The sequence below is a fragment of the Ornithorhynchus anatinus genome, chromosome 3 (assembly GCF_004115215.2).
Source record: "Ornithorhynchus anatinus isolate Pmale09 chromosome 3, mOrnAna1.pri.v4, whole genome shotgun sequence".
Classification (NCBI taxonomy): domain Eukaryota; kingdom Metazoa; phylum Chordata; class Mammalia; order Monotremata; family Ornithorhynchidae; genus Ornithorhynchus; species Ornithorhynchus anatinus.
In genome coordinates, this window is record NC_041730.1 from 76,848,740 (window position 1) to 76,864,991 (window position 16,252).

At 44.7% G+C, this 16,252-nt stretch overlaps 1 protein-coding gene across 2 annotated transcripts in view; it reads right to left on the minus strand.

The window, feature by feature from the left end:
- PRLR (prolactin receptor) overlaps window positions 1–15,201 on the minus strand; it is a 172,167-nt gene extending 156,966 nt beyond the window's left edge. The window contains exon 1 of one of the 2 annotated variants that reach the window (XM_029060808.2): window positions 14,744–15,201. The gene's annotated coding sequence lies outside the window, so the exon portion shown is untranslated. The remainder of the gene's footprint in view (window positions 1–14,743) is intronic. The other variant, XM_029060805.2, reaches the window with a different exon arrangement.
- Between the last annotated feature and the right edge of the window lie 1,051 nt (window positions 15,202–16,252).

Genomic DNA, 16,252 nt, shown 5'->3' on the forward strand with positions numbered 1-16,252 from the left:
TAAAAAATGTTGACTTTCTCCTCTCTTTGCCAAGTCCAAAAAGATCAACCAATCCATTATAGTCATTGTGTGCTTATTGCAAGCAGAGCTCTGTACTAAGTGCTTTTGGAAGTACAATAAAACAGAGTTGATAGACAAGTTTCCTGGCCACAGGGAGCTTACAGTCTGGAGGGAGAGTCAGAAATGTAAATATATTACAGATATGTACATAACTGCAGTGGGGCTGAAGTTGGGGTAAATAAAGGGTATAAATCTTAGTGCAAGAGTGATACAGAAGAGAGTAGGAGGAAATGAGGGCTTAGTCAGGGAAGGTCTCTTGGAGGAGATGTGACTAACACATGTTTGAAACTTCTCAAACTGTGGTCTGTTGAAGGAGGAAGGAGTTCCAGTGCAGAGAAAGGAAGCAGATGAGAGGTGGCCATGATGTAGATGAGATGATGGTACAATGAGAAGGGTGGTATTAGAGGAGTGAAGAGAGCTTGATAGATTGTAGTAGGAGTTCCTGGGCTTTAAGAGCAGATGAATTTTGGTATTTAGCAAAAACATCAAGCTGACAAAGTTTTGGGGCTGCCCCATCTGATAGAGAAAAATCACTGTCCAAAAGCAGGATTTGAAATGGTAAGTGTGTCAAGTTTCCTTAGGATAGAGGGCTAAGTATATGTGAGCACTACCTAGCGAGCCATTAGGGAACCGATTAAATATTGAATTATGATGATTTAAGGCATCAGTGCGGGGGAAATCAAAAAAGCACTCCTGGTCATCCACTGGTCTTTCCCCACAACACTAGAGACCTGCAGGCCCCTGTGGAGTCAGCTGGTTCCTCTAAAAGAAACCACCAGATGAGGGGCTAGAAAGAAGAGTATTCTTACATAGCTCTTCTGCAAACTTTCTGGGTAACTATGGGCACATAACTCCCTTTGCCTTACTGTTTTGATTCCTGTAGCGTGAATAACACCACCTGTTGTAAAACAGAGTTGTCATGAAGACAGAAAATAATACTATGCAGTCTCTTAGTAAGAGAGAACTTACTGTGTCCGTGTGGCCCTAAAGTCATTTCGGACTTGAGAGAAATGAAGAGGCCAAATGGCAGATAGCAGGAGCTCTAGAAGCAGAGGCAGCTAGAACAACAACTCCCTGAGATAACACTGGAAGGGACTGTTTGTTTGACAATGACCTTCTCAGCGTGAGGTCTGGGTACGTGTACACACACACACACACACACACACACACAACTGCCCATTAGCAAAAACTCCTCTGTACTAGATGTACAATATGTGGTTTTCATTCTGTGTCTGTCCTTTCCACTTTTTCATGCCCAGATTGTACCTTAAAACCTGAGTATAATACAAACATCATAAGAGCACTATCAAATCAATCAGTGGAATTTACTGAGCACTTACTGTATGTAAAACACTGTACTAAAAATTTGGGAGAGTACAATAAGAGAGACAGACATGAGGCAGGCATTCATATGAATAAAAATGATCTTCCCCCATCACTTTTTTCCCCCCCCCTGCAAAGTCTGACCCAGAGTTCACCCAGGAGAGGGATGGGAGGAAGTGGTGTGTGTCAGCTAGGAGTAACAGGATAAGTGCTGGTTCAATACCAGCAGTGGTAAAAAATCTCTCATGGTAGATAGCCACAGCAGGAATCCCGAGAAAAGGTTAGTTGACCTGGTTGAAGAAGGCCCCCAGTAGTTACTATGGCAACTACTTACTGGCTTATGGTGTTGCCGCACCACACCCTGTTGTAGTCACTTGGGTCATAAATGGAAAACCATGCACCCATTAACGCTCTGCGCAACTGCTGCCCCTCTCGTTTATCAGGCCAGGTGACCCGTCGAAACACCGCTGGTAGGGATCAAAGGGTGTGAATGGAGCCATGCAGACCACTTTCATGGTAATCTATTCCTTGGTGCAGGTTCTCAGTCTTTTAGACTATGAGACCAAATCTGTCTCATCCATTTGTTATGATAAAAAATCCCACCATCGTCAGTGCATCTAAGTCCTCAAAAGGAGGGTCTATGTGTGTGTGTGTGTGTGTGTGTGTGTGTGTGTCATTTTTGGTAGTTTCTTGAGAGCTTAGCACAGTGCCCTGCAAACAGTAGGCACCCAGTAGAGGGCTCTGTGTACAACTATTCAATGAATTAATTTTGCAGGGCTTTGTTTCGTGCAAATTTCCTGTTTCAGATAAATCGCTAGTTGTCAACACACACATCTGAGACAATAACACCTTGTATTCATTAGCAGCACCTTTCTCCCAAGCAATCATCTCACTAATTCTCACCACATCCCCCTGGGGGAGGCTAGGGGCCGCTGGACCCATTATTCCTTTTCACAGGCGGAGAATCCGCGGGCTTAGATCACCCAGAAAGATAGAGTAGTGCAGAAACAGAACCGAGTTTTCCCAACTCTGAAACCAGAAGACCTAAACAGTCAGTTCCAGTGTCTGAACACTTTCCCCACCACTAAAAATGAAACTAGGTAGCAAGGAGTTTTTGGTCATCACTGGTGCTGAAAATTCCACCAAAGTCATCTTCCATGTGTATTTTTTTTTGGCAGGGAAGGTGGGGACTAAAGGGGACATTCCCTTATTCCCTGTTCATTTATATATACACACCCCTCCTCCACTGCCGATTATTTGAGGCCAGTGATCCCATCTATTTTTGTGGATAATAAATCACATTATTTGTTAAGTGCTTACTATGTACCAGCCACTGTACTAAGCACTGGAATTGACACAAGTAAATCGGGGTTGGACAGAGTCCCTGTCCCATGTGGGGCTCACAGTCTCAATACCCATTTAACAGATGAGGTAAGAGAGGCACAGAGAAGTGAAGTGATTTGCCTAAGGTCACACAGCAGATAAGTGACTGGGCCAGGATTAGAACCCATAACCTTCTGGACCCCAGGCCCATGCTTTATCCACTGTGCCATGCCGCTTCTACTTCTTCAAGTGCTTAGCATAAAGCTCTCCTCATAGTCCTGCTCAATAAAATGAATGGTATTGAGATTGCTCAATAAATACTCTTGATACTGTTACACTGTGGGGCTCTGGTGAAGGAGGAATTGCGTCTGACCTGATCATCTTGTACCCACCCCTTTTAGTACCCACCAGCACTTAGTACAGTGCCTGGCACATATTAGGTGCTTAACACATGCTATTATTATATTTATTATAAACCTCTTTGGAGAGGAGATCCCACTCCCCACCCCGCAACACAACCTCTATTCTGACCAGCTCCCTAATATATTTTCCCAGCACTTAGTACAGTGCTCTGCACACAGTATGCACTTGATAAATAATAATATGATAATTATGGTATTCAAGTACTTACTATGTGCCAGGCACTGTACTAGGCGCTGGGGTGGTTATAAGGGAATTGGGTTGGACACAGACCCTGTCCCACATGGGGCTCAGAGTCTCAATTCCCATCTTACAGATGAGGGAACAGGCACAGAGAAGTGAAGTAACTTGTCCAAGGTCACACAGCAGACAAGGCAGAGGCAGGAGTAGAACCTGGGACCTTCACACTCCTGGCCCTATCCTCTATCCCCTATGCCATGCTGCTTTAGTAGTAAGTACTATTACTACTAAAGAAAGAAGGGAGTCCAGGGCATAGTTGCTAAATGGAACTTTATATGGCCTCTGGCCTGATGGGACACAGTTTGTCAGGACAAGGACAAGAGCATGGCTTTACAGGCTTTAAGCCTGTCCCCGGCTCCACAGGGACACTATGTCCCTCCCCGCTGCTACTCCCCAGTGGGCAGTGGTATGCTTGGTAGGTGGGCATCTGCTGAAGATGGAGACTTCTGCTAAAAGATGGCCACTCCCATGAGCCCCCTTAACCATTATGAAACCCATTTCATTCAATCGATGGTACTTACTGAGTGCTTACTGTGTGCAGAGCACTACATTAAGAGCTTGGGAGAGTACAATATGACACAGTTGGTAGTCACGTCTCTACCCTCAGGGACTTACAATCGCTTCAGGGGCAGAGATTTTCAACTTCCTCCACAGATCACTGGCCTGTAGAGAAGGGTCATTTTGTCCTGTATAGAACTGATCTCAGATACAGCATTTGCCCCTGCTTCAAAACTTATCCCTGAGGAGGACAAATCACTGGAACCAATTCTTGTTCAAGCCCTTTGCTGTTTCAAGCAAAAAATGACAAGAAAGGGAAAACATTTCTCATGACAATGAAGTGATTGATTCTGTCAAGTTTCTCGCCAAGTCCTGGAACACTCTGGGACACAGAGTGCCTCCTACTCCAAAAACAAAAAAAGTGTGAAGCAGGACTTTTACTGGACTGAGGATGTCTGGGCCTGAGCCTGACTGTGGGCCTAGACAGGAGGGCAGCAGATGGAGGATTTCTCAATAATATTGGCCCCAGAGGCAGGATAGAGGGGAACCAAATACCTTCTCTTCCCCATATCAAGTTTGGTGCCGGGTGTCAAGTGCTGGCCTATACTGAGCATCTAATTCTGCTTTCCCACCTTCTCCATTAATTACTGGAAGTTCATTCCTACAAGAAGAGTGCTGGTTTTCATAGTAGTTAAAATTCTAGGATAAAATCTTGAGAATGGGAATTTCACATCTAACTCTATTAAAAAATAAAACCCTTCACTGGTTTGTGGTCTCTAATAATAATAATGATGATGGTATTTGTTAAGCTCTTACTATGTGCCAGGCACTATGCTAAGTGCTGGGGTGGATACAAGTGCTTAGAACAGTGCTCGGTACATAGTAGGCACTTTAAAAATACTAACATTAATATTATTACAAGCAAATCAGTTTGGTCACAGTCCCTGTACCACTTGGGACCCACAGTCTCAATCCCCATTTTACAGGTGAGGTAACTGAGGTACAGAGAAGTGGAGTCACTTCAATGTCACACAGCAGACTGGTGGTGGAGCTGGGATTAGAACTCATGACCTTCTTACTCCCAGGCCCGAGCTCTAACACTACGCCACGCTGCTTCTCATGCTACTATACACTTTTGGATACAGATGGCACAATTTCCCTTCTCTTTCCCTCATGTTTTTCTTGCCCTATCACCAGACCCTGTGAGGATGGTGACTTGGATGGAGAAGGCAGTGCTAAGTAGATGTAGTTAAGTAGAGGTAGCAAAGCCGTTCTCTTGTCTCGACAAACTGTGTCCCATCAGGCCAGAGGCCATATGAAGTTCCATTTAGCAACTATGCCCTGGACTCCCTTCTTCTTTCTCAACCCCAACTGCCAGTTAAACAGCTGACAGCACTGTCAGTGTGTGCCAGGAGTGGGAAGGGAGAGGAAGGGTGAAGGAGGAAGAGGTCAGTCAGCCAATCACATTTATTTGAGCACTTACCGTGTGCAGAACACTGTATTAAGTGCTTGGGAGAATACAATAACAACAATGTAACAGGCACATTGCCTACCCAAAATGAGCTTTTACAGTCCAAGGACAAGGTTACTGTTCTATGTCCAAATAACTTCACAACACCTGGAAGGTGTATATTGCTGCTGGTTCTTTACCTTGCTTAAATAGGAAAAAAAAACAGGAAACAGGGATGAGGGATGGTGGGGGAAGAGAGAAACAGAGGGAAGGGAAAGTCCTAATTGTGGTTGTTAATGGCACTTTTTAAGCCTTTACTAACTGTCAAATGTTGTACTAAGACCTAGACAGGGAGCAGCCAGTGGGTACACTCAGGGGATGCATTCTTTCGATGGCAGGTACTTAAAAGATCCACTGGCCATGGCTTTTGGAAGAGGGTTTCTGGGTCCCCCAACTTCACAATGTCCCCAGCAGAGTTGGAAATGCTCTTCCTCTTTCATGCCTCACACCCTCAGCATGAGCCTGCTGTTATAACCGGATTCATATCTGTAATTTGTTTATATTAATGTCTATCCCCCCCCAGACTGTAAGGTCACTGTGGGCAGAGAATGAATCTACCAACTCTGTTGTATTGTACTCTCTCAAGCACTCTCCAAGACTACAGTGCTCTGCACACAGTAAATGCTCAAAAAATATGATTGATTATCTCTCCTTCCAAACACCTCTCTGACTTGATCTAAAGCAACCTCAGGAATGAATTCAGCCATTGTTATTTTACACAAACCAGAGATGTCATTTTCTTTGTCAACCATGGTCTAGCCAATAAAAGGTTGCACCCTTCAGCTGAAGAGAATGCACTTCACTTATATTTTCTATGTTTATCACATTATACTCCCTTCAGGTACCAAAATGGATGAAGGTGAGGGATAAAATAATTTTGTTAGGTCAAGTGATTACTAGGTAAACTGATGTATGTATAAAAACTGGTTGGACACAATCCCTATCCCAGAAAGGGCTCACATTCTAAGTGGGAAGGAGAACAGGTAATCCTCATTTTATAGATAAGAAAACTAAGGCCCAGAGAAGTTAGGCGAGGCCAAGGTCACAGAGTAGGTAAGTTGCAAAGCCACAATTAAACCCGAGGTCCTCTAACGCCCAGGCCCATGCTCTTTCCTTTAGGCCACACATTTTCTCCCTCATTGGTTCTATGGCTTTGTTATTATTACATTAAGCCTTATTGAAGGCACAACTTCTCCAAAAGGCCTTCCCTGACCAAGCCCTCATTTCCTCTTCTCCCACTCCCTTTGCATCACCATTGCACTTGGATTTGTTCCCTTTATTCACCTCTCCCTCAACCCCAAAGCACTTATGTACAGATCTGTAACTTATTTATATTAATGCCAGTCTACCCCTCCAGAATGTAAGCTCACTGTGGACAGTAAACATGTCTGTTATATTGTACTGTCCTAACAGCTTAGTACAATATTCTGCATAGAGTTAAGCAATCAATGATTGATTGACTGATTTTTGTTACTGAGGGTGCAGGCAAGTAGTACACAAATCCCATCCTGCATGATTGAAGATTCTCAGAAATAAGAGGAAAACAATTGATGGACTAGAATAAAAACTAGGGCAACAATAGGGCTTCCCACACGTTGAGGCCCAACCTACCCTCGTTATTCCTTAGGGAGAAAAGTCAATGTTTGATTCCAAAAATAGAGCTCAACCAAATCCCAGAGTCCATTCCAAATCCACCTGGGGAGTTCCCATTTTCAGGCCATCCCCGACTTCCGGGGAGCAGAGTAACTTATCTGCACAGTTGTCCCTGCTGGTTGATGGGCGCACTGTGGTGTGTGTAGATCATTTCAACCATGAGCAACTTCACTGAGAAGTGCAAGAGAGGCACAAGAGCCCAGGAGGTCTAAGGTGAGTGGGAGAAAGAGGTCTGAAACCATATCGCTATGTTAAATGATGACATTTATTGAGCACCCACCATTACACTACACTACGTGCTTAGACACATTCCTCTGGCCTGTGTTGAGGCCCAAAGGATCTGTGACCTGGCAGGGCTTTCTCTTATCAGATCCAGGTCATGTCCACCGACTTATGTTGTAAAGTACTACTGGTGGCCTCTGAAAAGCCTGAGCCCCAGAGTGATGAAGAAAACCAGGGTCTATATGGCCTATGAAAACTGACTATTAATATAAGAGGTTCTGGGAATCTAATTTTCCCCCTCTACTTTTTCTGAAAGAAAAGATGCTGAGAGTGAAGAAGTGAACCACTGGAATGCTCCATGTTGAAGAGCTAATGATGGTTAAGGACAGAATGATATTTAATCTTCTCAGAAAAAGCTGGAGCACAAACAGGACCAACAACAGATAGTTTCCTGACACTTCTAAAGTGGGTGTCTGTGCCCAGTTTTACTCTTAATTCCATTAACCACAGAATAAGTATTTCCAAGATGGAAGGAATTTGCATTCATGGCCTTCATGAACATTGGGATAATTTTGTCATGGTGGGCTTCTCCAACTCAGCCTTGATCTGCTTGGAATTCAGCAGTTCAGAAGAGATGTGATCCTCTAACAGCAGGGTTTCTGGTTTGAGGTGAGGCCTTGTGCCACTCTAAAAGGAAAGCTTTCTGGGACATTCAGGAGAAGGCCATTAAACAATTTGGGCCCTCCACTTTACAATGATGCTTCAGCCTCTGTGACGCATAACCCAGGACTCCCAATCAGCTATCTCCCTCTAACTTATCCTTGCTCCTCACCCACTACACCCCGGCCTGGATGCTTCATTTCTCTATGACAATCTACTCCATACATGCTGCTGGTTCCCTTATCTGTAATTTATTTTCATGTCTGCCTCCCCCACTAGATTGGAAGCTCTCTGAGGGCAGGGATTAGGTCTACCTGCATTACAATACTCTTCCCAGCACTTACAGAGCTCTGCATGGAGTAAATGCTTGATAAAAACTATTGATTTTCACTCACAGTCCCAAGGCTCATCATGCCCTCTTGACTCTCTTGGCTACCATCAGAGAGGCTTAAGTCCATGACTAGCATTTTGGACTTTTATGATTATTATTGACAATAATGATAATTATGCTATTTGTTAAGCACTATATTAGGCTCTAGGGTAGATACAAGATAATCAGCCCCCCCCCCCCCCCGAGGCTCACAGTCTGAGCAGGAGGGAGAACAGGTACTGAAAGCCCATTTTGCACATTTACCCAAGATCACCCAGCAGGTACATGCCAGAGCCGGGATTAGCACCCAGGACCTCTCACTCCCAGGCCCTTGCTCTTTCCACTAGACCACACTGCTTTTCTGGGAAGGTGGTGGCCATGTGAATGGAGCCACAGAGACAGGCACTGGAGGAGTCTGAGGAGTTAAGGAAGAAATTGCTATTATTTTTACTGTTTTTAAATTGTTGCATTTACCCATCTTGTCCCATCTATTCATTCTGCATTCGTGGGATGGGAAATGGGTCAGAATTAATGGTCAAGTATTCTCCATACTGCTCTGGACTGTTTTGCACATTGTACACTTAACACAAATTGTTGATTATATGCTGCCCATATAGCCATTATTCAGATATTTTCTTATTCTCTCCTTCCCCATCCACCTCTCTCTCACACACATTTTCCCTGAAGCTTTTGGTAATCCCCCTTCTGAAAACAATTCTGACTAGCTAACAAGTAGTTATGGAAACCTACGTTTCCATAACTACTAACTACCACCATGATTAAAGATCAAAAGGTAAATGTTTAACAGTGGAAACTAAACTGTCCTCCTATCCACAATGCCTGTGTTTCGTCACAAATGGCTCTCTAAAGAGGAAAATGGCTGGCCCTTCCTGCCAATTCCAGTATCATATCTGGAGCCATAGCATTACCAAATGCAGCTACAGGAGGATCTGGGTAGAAGACATTTATTCATTTTATTCAAATGATTGATTTCACTTGTTCTTATTTTCAGTGCTCAAAGGTTCATATACACAATTATAATTCTCTAATCCAGGGGGTTTCGGCTTTTAGAAACTGATCCCTGGGGACTCAAGATTTCACTCAAAAAACCCCTCCCAACATTCATCCTCCTTTATGCACCCCTCTTTTTTTTGAGGAATCTCCTTCAATCATGCCACCAGCTCATACTTTCAACACACAAAGAAATGACTTGCTACACCCTAGTGGAAAGTGGCAACAGAACAGAGTAGGTGACCAAAGAAAATAATTTCTGTTCACTTCGAAGCCTCAGGGAACTCTTCATCATCTACTCCTAGACTCTTGAACGCTCCCCTCACCCCAACTACTGAGTTCCCATTTACTGATCCTATGGTTTACCCCAATACTCTGCCTCTTCTAATATTTTGAACTGTCCCCAGAGATTAACCCAGTTGACAAGTTCTGTCCTGTTCAAGTTAGAGGCAAAGAAGCAAAAGCAATGTGTTTGTGTGCGTGTTGCCAACAGCACACACATTAGTACTATAAAGGGAGCTCTTTGTGTGTTCTCATAGTGAGATGGGTTCTACACTGGTCTTCCCACACACTCACCAAAGTCAACTTCACCACAGCATCTTCTTGGAGTATGAAGAAAACTATGTAGAAAGTTTTTCCAAGGCTTATGACCACCCATTATTTGACAAGCTTTGAATGAACAATGCTATTGGGTGCAAGGGAGACACAACAGAAGCCTCAGTGTGCACAACTGAAGAGATGGCCTAGGGGAGCTGGGCCAGAAGCAGAAGGGCAAAAGGCAACTTTTGATCCTTTCTTGATTCCTGGATAGATGGGGAGAGACTCAGCTGTGGGAAGGCTGGTCCCTTCCTGGGCCCCTCTGAGACCCTTCTCCACAGCTCTCTCTCCCATGCCTCCTTTCCCACTCCTCATGGGGGAACAGGAGAATGGATGTTGATTGATCAGAAATCTAATGTATGCACAGGTGTTCTTTACCACCAACAAATTTGCCACAGTAAGGTAGTAGACAATAGTATCATGAAAGGATACATACACACACCCACGATGCTACTAAAAGATACCTTTCAATGCTTGTGAGTAGTCCAAGTTCAAGATTTGAGAGCAAAATGTGGGAGGTCCATACCATGCTGTTGGCTAATCAGGATAAAGTGGTTAGGAGGTGTAATCCTGACTCAGTCCCAAGCTCCTTGGGATACAATGGCAACACCCATGGTTTAATTTCTTCATCTGTCCAACAAAGGGAATAATGGAAGCACTTTTGCAGTTAATCATACTTATTGAGAGTTTTGAAAATGGAGAGAGCGATGCACAGTTGGATATAGAGAGAGAGTAGCAGGCGAGGGGAGGATGTCGACAAGGGGCTAGTGGTAAGACAGACAAGTTCAAGGTACAGTGAGCAGTCAGTCAATCATATTTAATGAGCGCTTACTATGTGCAGAGCCCTCTACTAAATCTTGGCAGAGTACAAATATAACAATAACAGTAGAGGAGCAAAGTGTGCAGGTGGGTTTGTGGTGGGAGATGAGCAAGGTTAATAGAATGGGGAGAGCTGATTGGGTGCTTTAAAGCCCATGGAAAGGAGTTTCTGTTTAATGCTGAGGTAAACAGACAACCATTGGAAGTTCCTGAGTAGTGGGAAGATGTGGACTGAATTTTTTTTTAGAAAAATGATCTGGCTAGCAGAGTGAGGCATGGACTGGAGTGGGGAGAGACTGAAGCAGGTAGGGTAGTGACGAAGCTGATACAGTAGTCAAGGTGGAATAGGACAAGTGCTTGGATCCATGTAGAAGCAGTTTGGAGGGAGAGGAGGGGGCAAATTCTAGACATGTGAAAGAATTGATAGGATTTGGTGACAAATTTCAGTGGCTTGAAGGGAGGAATTGCTAAGAAAACTGACACCAAAGCATAATATTGAATGCCCTAATTCGGCCTGACACATGGCTCACAAAAAAGTCACCAGACAGCGAAAATTCTATCTGACTCACAGAATTAGCCTTGTTCCATGCACAATACCAGTGACAACCCATCCTCCATTGCACCCCTTTTTCTGGTTCGCCCACAGCCAATACCCTCCGAGTTTTTCCCCCCTCCCCCAAATAAGTTTCCACAAAGACCAAATTGTAAATAGCAAGAGTAAGTCGAAATGTATTTATTTTTCTGAAGCTTGCTCCACATTTCTATTAGGCTCATCTGGTTTCTTTCAGTCCATAGCTCTCCAAAGGTTAAAGCATAAGGTGAAGAGCCTGATTATTCCCTGAATGGAATGTAGGTTCCCCCTCTCTATGGCTGCAGGAGGATTCCATTTGTCATACTCCAGCATTTCAAAGCACTTACTATGTGCAGAGCACTGTACTAAGTGCTTAAGGCAATACAATGCAACAGCTTTGGTAAACACGGTCACTGCCCACAGTTGCTTAGAGTCTAGAGGAGGAGCTTGCAATCTAGATGTCTTTTGCTTTAGCTGACAACATGATAATCAACAGCTATCAGAATTGTGCCCAACTTTCATCCCACACTTATGCAAACCAATCAAAATCTCTTTTGAAGTTCTAAGGAAATTTATGTTGCCCCTCTTCCCCTTTTCCTCCTTGCCCTTCCCTCCATATTAGCAATTTCTGACTTGGCTGAAAGTGAAGGCAAAAAGGTGATAAGTAGGGAAAGACCTCCATCAGGCACTTTTTTTTCATGCCTCTTAGAAATAAGTAGAAAGAGAAAGCACCAGAGAAAAGGAACTTTAAAATCTGGTTTTTAGACCTAGAAGTACAACTAAGTTGAGACCCATTTACCAGGAAATGGCTAATCTTCAGAATAATCACTCATCCTTGGCCTCAGCAACCATTTTTCTTGTTCAACATGGCTATCAGTAATACCGGCAAGGTACCAAATTGTGCTTCATGCAATGTGGAATACATCCTCAAACGACTCTAGCAATTTAAAGGAGTGCCAGCATCTTTATAGGTTAAATTTTTGCTTTTATTTTCCTTTTCTGCATGATAGACAGGTGTAGCAAGGAAGTCAGGGAACAGAGCTTGAGTAAGTGGGACAGGATTAAGTGGGGGTAAGGTTGATTTTGTACTTATTGTCTTGGGAGATGGACCTGTTTCCCCAGAGTTGGCCACACTCTGAGAATAATAATAACAGGAACTTAAGGGCTTACTATGTGCCAAGCACTATACTAAGCACTGACACTACACTAAGCACTACGTAACCTAGAAACTTGCCTTTTCCACCCATCCATATCCCAGTTCTCTTTGCAACAGTACCCAGCTGCATGTGCTTTGCATCCTATTCTATGTTCCCAAAGAAGGTTGAGAAGGGAAGTCCGACAGCCCTCCTAGTGACAATCTTGCAATCCCACAGCACATGCTATAGACCCACCCCAAAACAGCCCCGCTTCCCTCACCCTGAGAAATAAATTTGCAGCAGGTATGTGTACTAGCATGATGAAGTCATTGACATTATTCCCTCTGGGGGAGGATGAGATGGTAAGAAGTTTACCTGAACTGATATAAAGGACAGTGGGTGCTGCACTAGGACCATGGAGGGTCCTGAAGATGATCAGAAAGCCCTATATTGTGAATCTGTTTTGGTACTATAGCCTGCCTGCTCTGTTCCCTGAAGCAGAAGGGTCTCTGCTTGAAATGTAGCCAGGACCCCAATCACGGACATCTGCACAGTTGAACTCTCCCCTGACACCCCACTGTTTGATTTCTGCGCTGAACTGGGGAGTATAGGGAGGCATAGAATCAATCATATTTATTGAGCGCTTATTATGTGCAGGGCACCGTATTAAGCGCTTGGGAGAGTACGACAAGATAACAGATACATTCCCTGCTACATTGAGCTTACAGCCTAGAGGGGGGCTTACAGAATGGTGGAAGAAAAGAAGGAGCCACTCTCCAACCACCCAAAAGACAGTGATGTGAATAGTGTAGATCTCTCTTCTCCTCAAAGCAAGGGAGACTCACTAGCCAGAAGGATCCCAGTTCCCCCTAGAATTCCTATAGAAGGATGGTGTCTCTATCTGGGAATTGGGAACATGAAGAGGAAAGTTCCCCATAGGAACCCATTAAGTTAAAAAAAATTAAAAAACCTCACTCGATATCCACCTCCACTTTCCCTCAAGGAAACAGCACCTAATTGGAAAGCCTCCTTCCTTTACTGAACAGTAGAATGGTGATAGCATTTATAAAGCACCTACAACGGGCAGAGCACTGTACTAAGCACTGGAAAAAATAAATCTATAGGTGAGAATTAGGTATGGTGCCTGGCCCTCCAGGGGCTGACACTTTGAGTTGTTGTTCTTGCCTTGGAGAGATGGACAGTTTGTCTCCTTTTCTGAAGCCTGGATATGGTGGTCCCCTGGAAGAGGACAGCTGTGATAAAGGGCAGAACCTCTGGATTCAGGCAGAGGTCACTAAAAGGATGTTTTCAGATGCAGAGAAGTGAGGAAGCCCTCTCTGCCTCTTCACCCTATCCCGATGCCCTTGTTCTCACTTGGTCAGGGTGGATTATCTCTTCTCCTCCTAGCCTCCCGCTGCTAAGCTGGGCTTCCCTCTCCCCTCATCTAGCGGACTACCGGCAGGCACATTCTCCCACATGGACTTCCCATGAGAAGTGTGCCCTGGCAGGGCCATGCCAGGCATAACTTTCTCTCTGCTCTGAGGACTTCGACAGGTGCCCCTGGCTGCCTGGGGCAGGGCCTGCTCTCCAACCTCATTGCCCCCCAACTAGACTGTCACTGTAACACTCTCTCTCTCTCACACACACACACACACACTTTCCTCTCCACCTTTCATTTTGACGTAAGCCACTTCCCTGTTAGAAATCTTGCAGCCCACTGAAACTCTCTCCCTCTCTCAAGGGTGCATCTGGAGATGCCATGCAAAAGGCGAGCTGGTCTGCTTGCAGTTGTAAAAGCAGCATGGGGAGGGGTTGGTGGGGGGGGGTGCGGAGGGAAAAATCAAGCCTCCAAACCACTTCAGTTACAGGTTAATTTTAGCTCTTCGGTACAAGGGAGGAGGGTTGGTGTGAAGAGGATGAGTATGAGCCACTGCCTGGGGTAGACAAAGTCCTACCCCCCCGCCACACCCCCCCACACGCACACTGCTGGAAGCAGTCACTGTCTCCGATCTCGCTGGCTTCTGCTACGTTTCTTTATTTTCTTGAAAGCTAGTGATCCTTTACACTGCCTCCTTTCTTCTCCCCCTCCCCCATGTGTGCCTGATAATCCACAGTCTGACAGTGAGAGAGAGGAGAGGGAGTGAGTGAGAAGAGAGCAAGAACAGAGACAGAGAAGAGAGAGAAATGAGAGAGAAAAGGGAGGAAAGAGAAGAGAGAGAAAGAAAAGAGAGAGAGAGAGAGGAAAGAGAGACAGGGAGAAAGAGAGCTGGCCAGGTAGATATAGCTTTCAGAACAGGCTTACCCACCCCAGGACTCAGTCCAGTACTCACTTTTGCCAAGCAGCGAAGTCTGGGAGAAGGAGAGAGAGATCAATCCGTGGCCACTTCCTGAAAAATGACGGGAAAATCCATAGTGGGTGAAACTGGTTTCATGAACAGTCAGTAAATCCAGAGGAAAAAAAAAAGAAAAGAAAAAAACACAGAAGAAATGTCTATGGTTTAGCAGCGTAGGTTACAAGGTATCCAGTCAGACGGTTCTGGGAGAAACAACTCTGTGCACTTGTTCGCTCTCTCCCCATTAGAGGAGGAGTCAGTGTTGCAACATTTATGTTCCTTTGCTTCAGGCAAAACAGTGATTTTCTTCAGCATGCAAAATGTCCAGAGCCTGCCAGTTTTTTTTTTTTTTACAAGGTTAGTGAGGTAGTTAAAAGAGGAGGAATGCAGCAGAGAAACGGAAGAGAAAAATCACTGCTCCTGCTAAAAACCATCAGCTTTGCATGAGCAGGGCCACGGATTTCCCTCTCCTGAGTCTGCACCAGAAAAAAAAAAATTCTCCATAAATCCCAGCTTCTTTTGGACACTCTTTCCGTGGAGAGCCAGAACGTTGCGTGCTGGAGTGTCAAATTTCCGTCTCTTACAGAGTAACGTTGTGCCGCAGCAAGGGGGCATTTAGAGGGAGAGGGGCGTATTTGGGGGTGGTGTGTGTGTGTGTGTGTGTGTCTGTGTTGGTGGAGGGGAAGGGATAGGCAGTTCTTCAGCTCCCCAAGGAATCAGGGGAAATGGAAAAGAAAAATAAACAGCAGAGATCGAGGGAGCTTTTTCTTTCTTTTTTTGTGTATGTTAAAAACCTCAGAAGGGTGTTCTGGGCTTATATTTACTGTACACACTTCAAGTACAACACAGCTGTATTATGGTACAAAAACATCTTCTAAGAGGAGAGGGGAGGGGAGGAGGGCGCAAGTGCCTTTTATTATTGATTTTACTTGCGGTTCCTCAAATATGGCTCTGAGGCTCCCACTTTAATGGACTCAGTCACTGGATCTGGACTTCTCAGCGTCCAAAGCCCTGATGCTTTTTATTTTACATAGGATTCTTGTATTTTCTTTACATAAGCATGGAACTCTATAGGAAGTCAATTCTGAACAAAAGCTATTGGGCTTCCCCAAAGTTAAGGGAATCCAGGGTTTACCGTTCTGAATCAGACTGCTGTTCTGTAACGGTTGGCATTTTGCCTTTTGGCAGAACCTACTACGAGCAGCTACAGAGGCCAATGAACCATCCCATGATGCACTTGGAGAGTTTTAATGCTGTGCAGACAGGTAATGAGATTATGCCTGGACCCCAGGGGGGCTGAGGAGAAGAGCAGTAGTTGTAGGGTAAAAAAAGGGGGTCAGTAGGAGGACATGGGCAGGGATCAGACTTTACCCTTCTCCAGTAACGTTCATGCACTTCCTCCACTAGAGTGCAAGCTCCCTGAGTGCAGGGATCATGTCTAATGTTTCTGTTGTGCTCTTCCAATGTCTAGTACAGTGTTCTGCAACGGATTAGCCCCCAAACAGA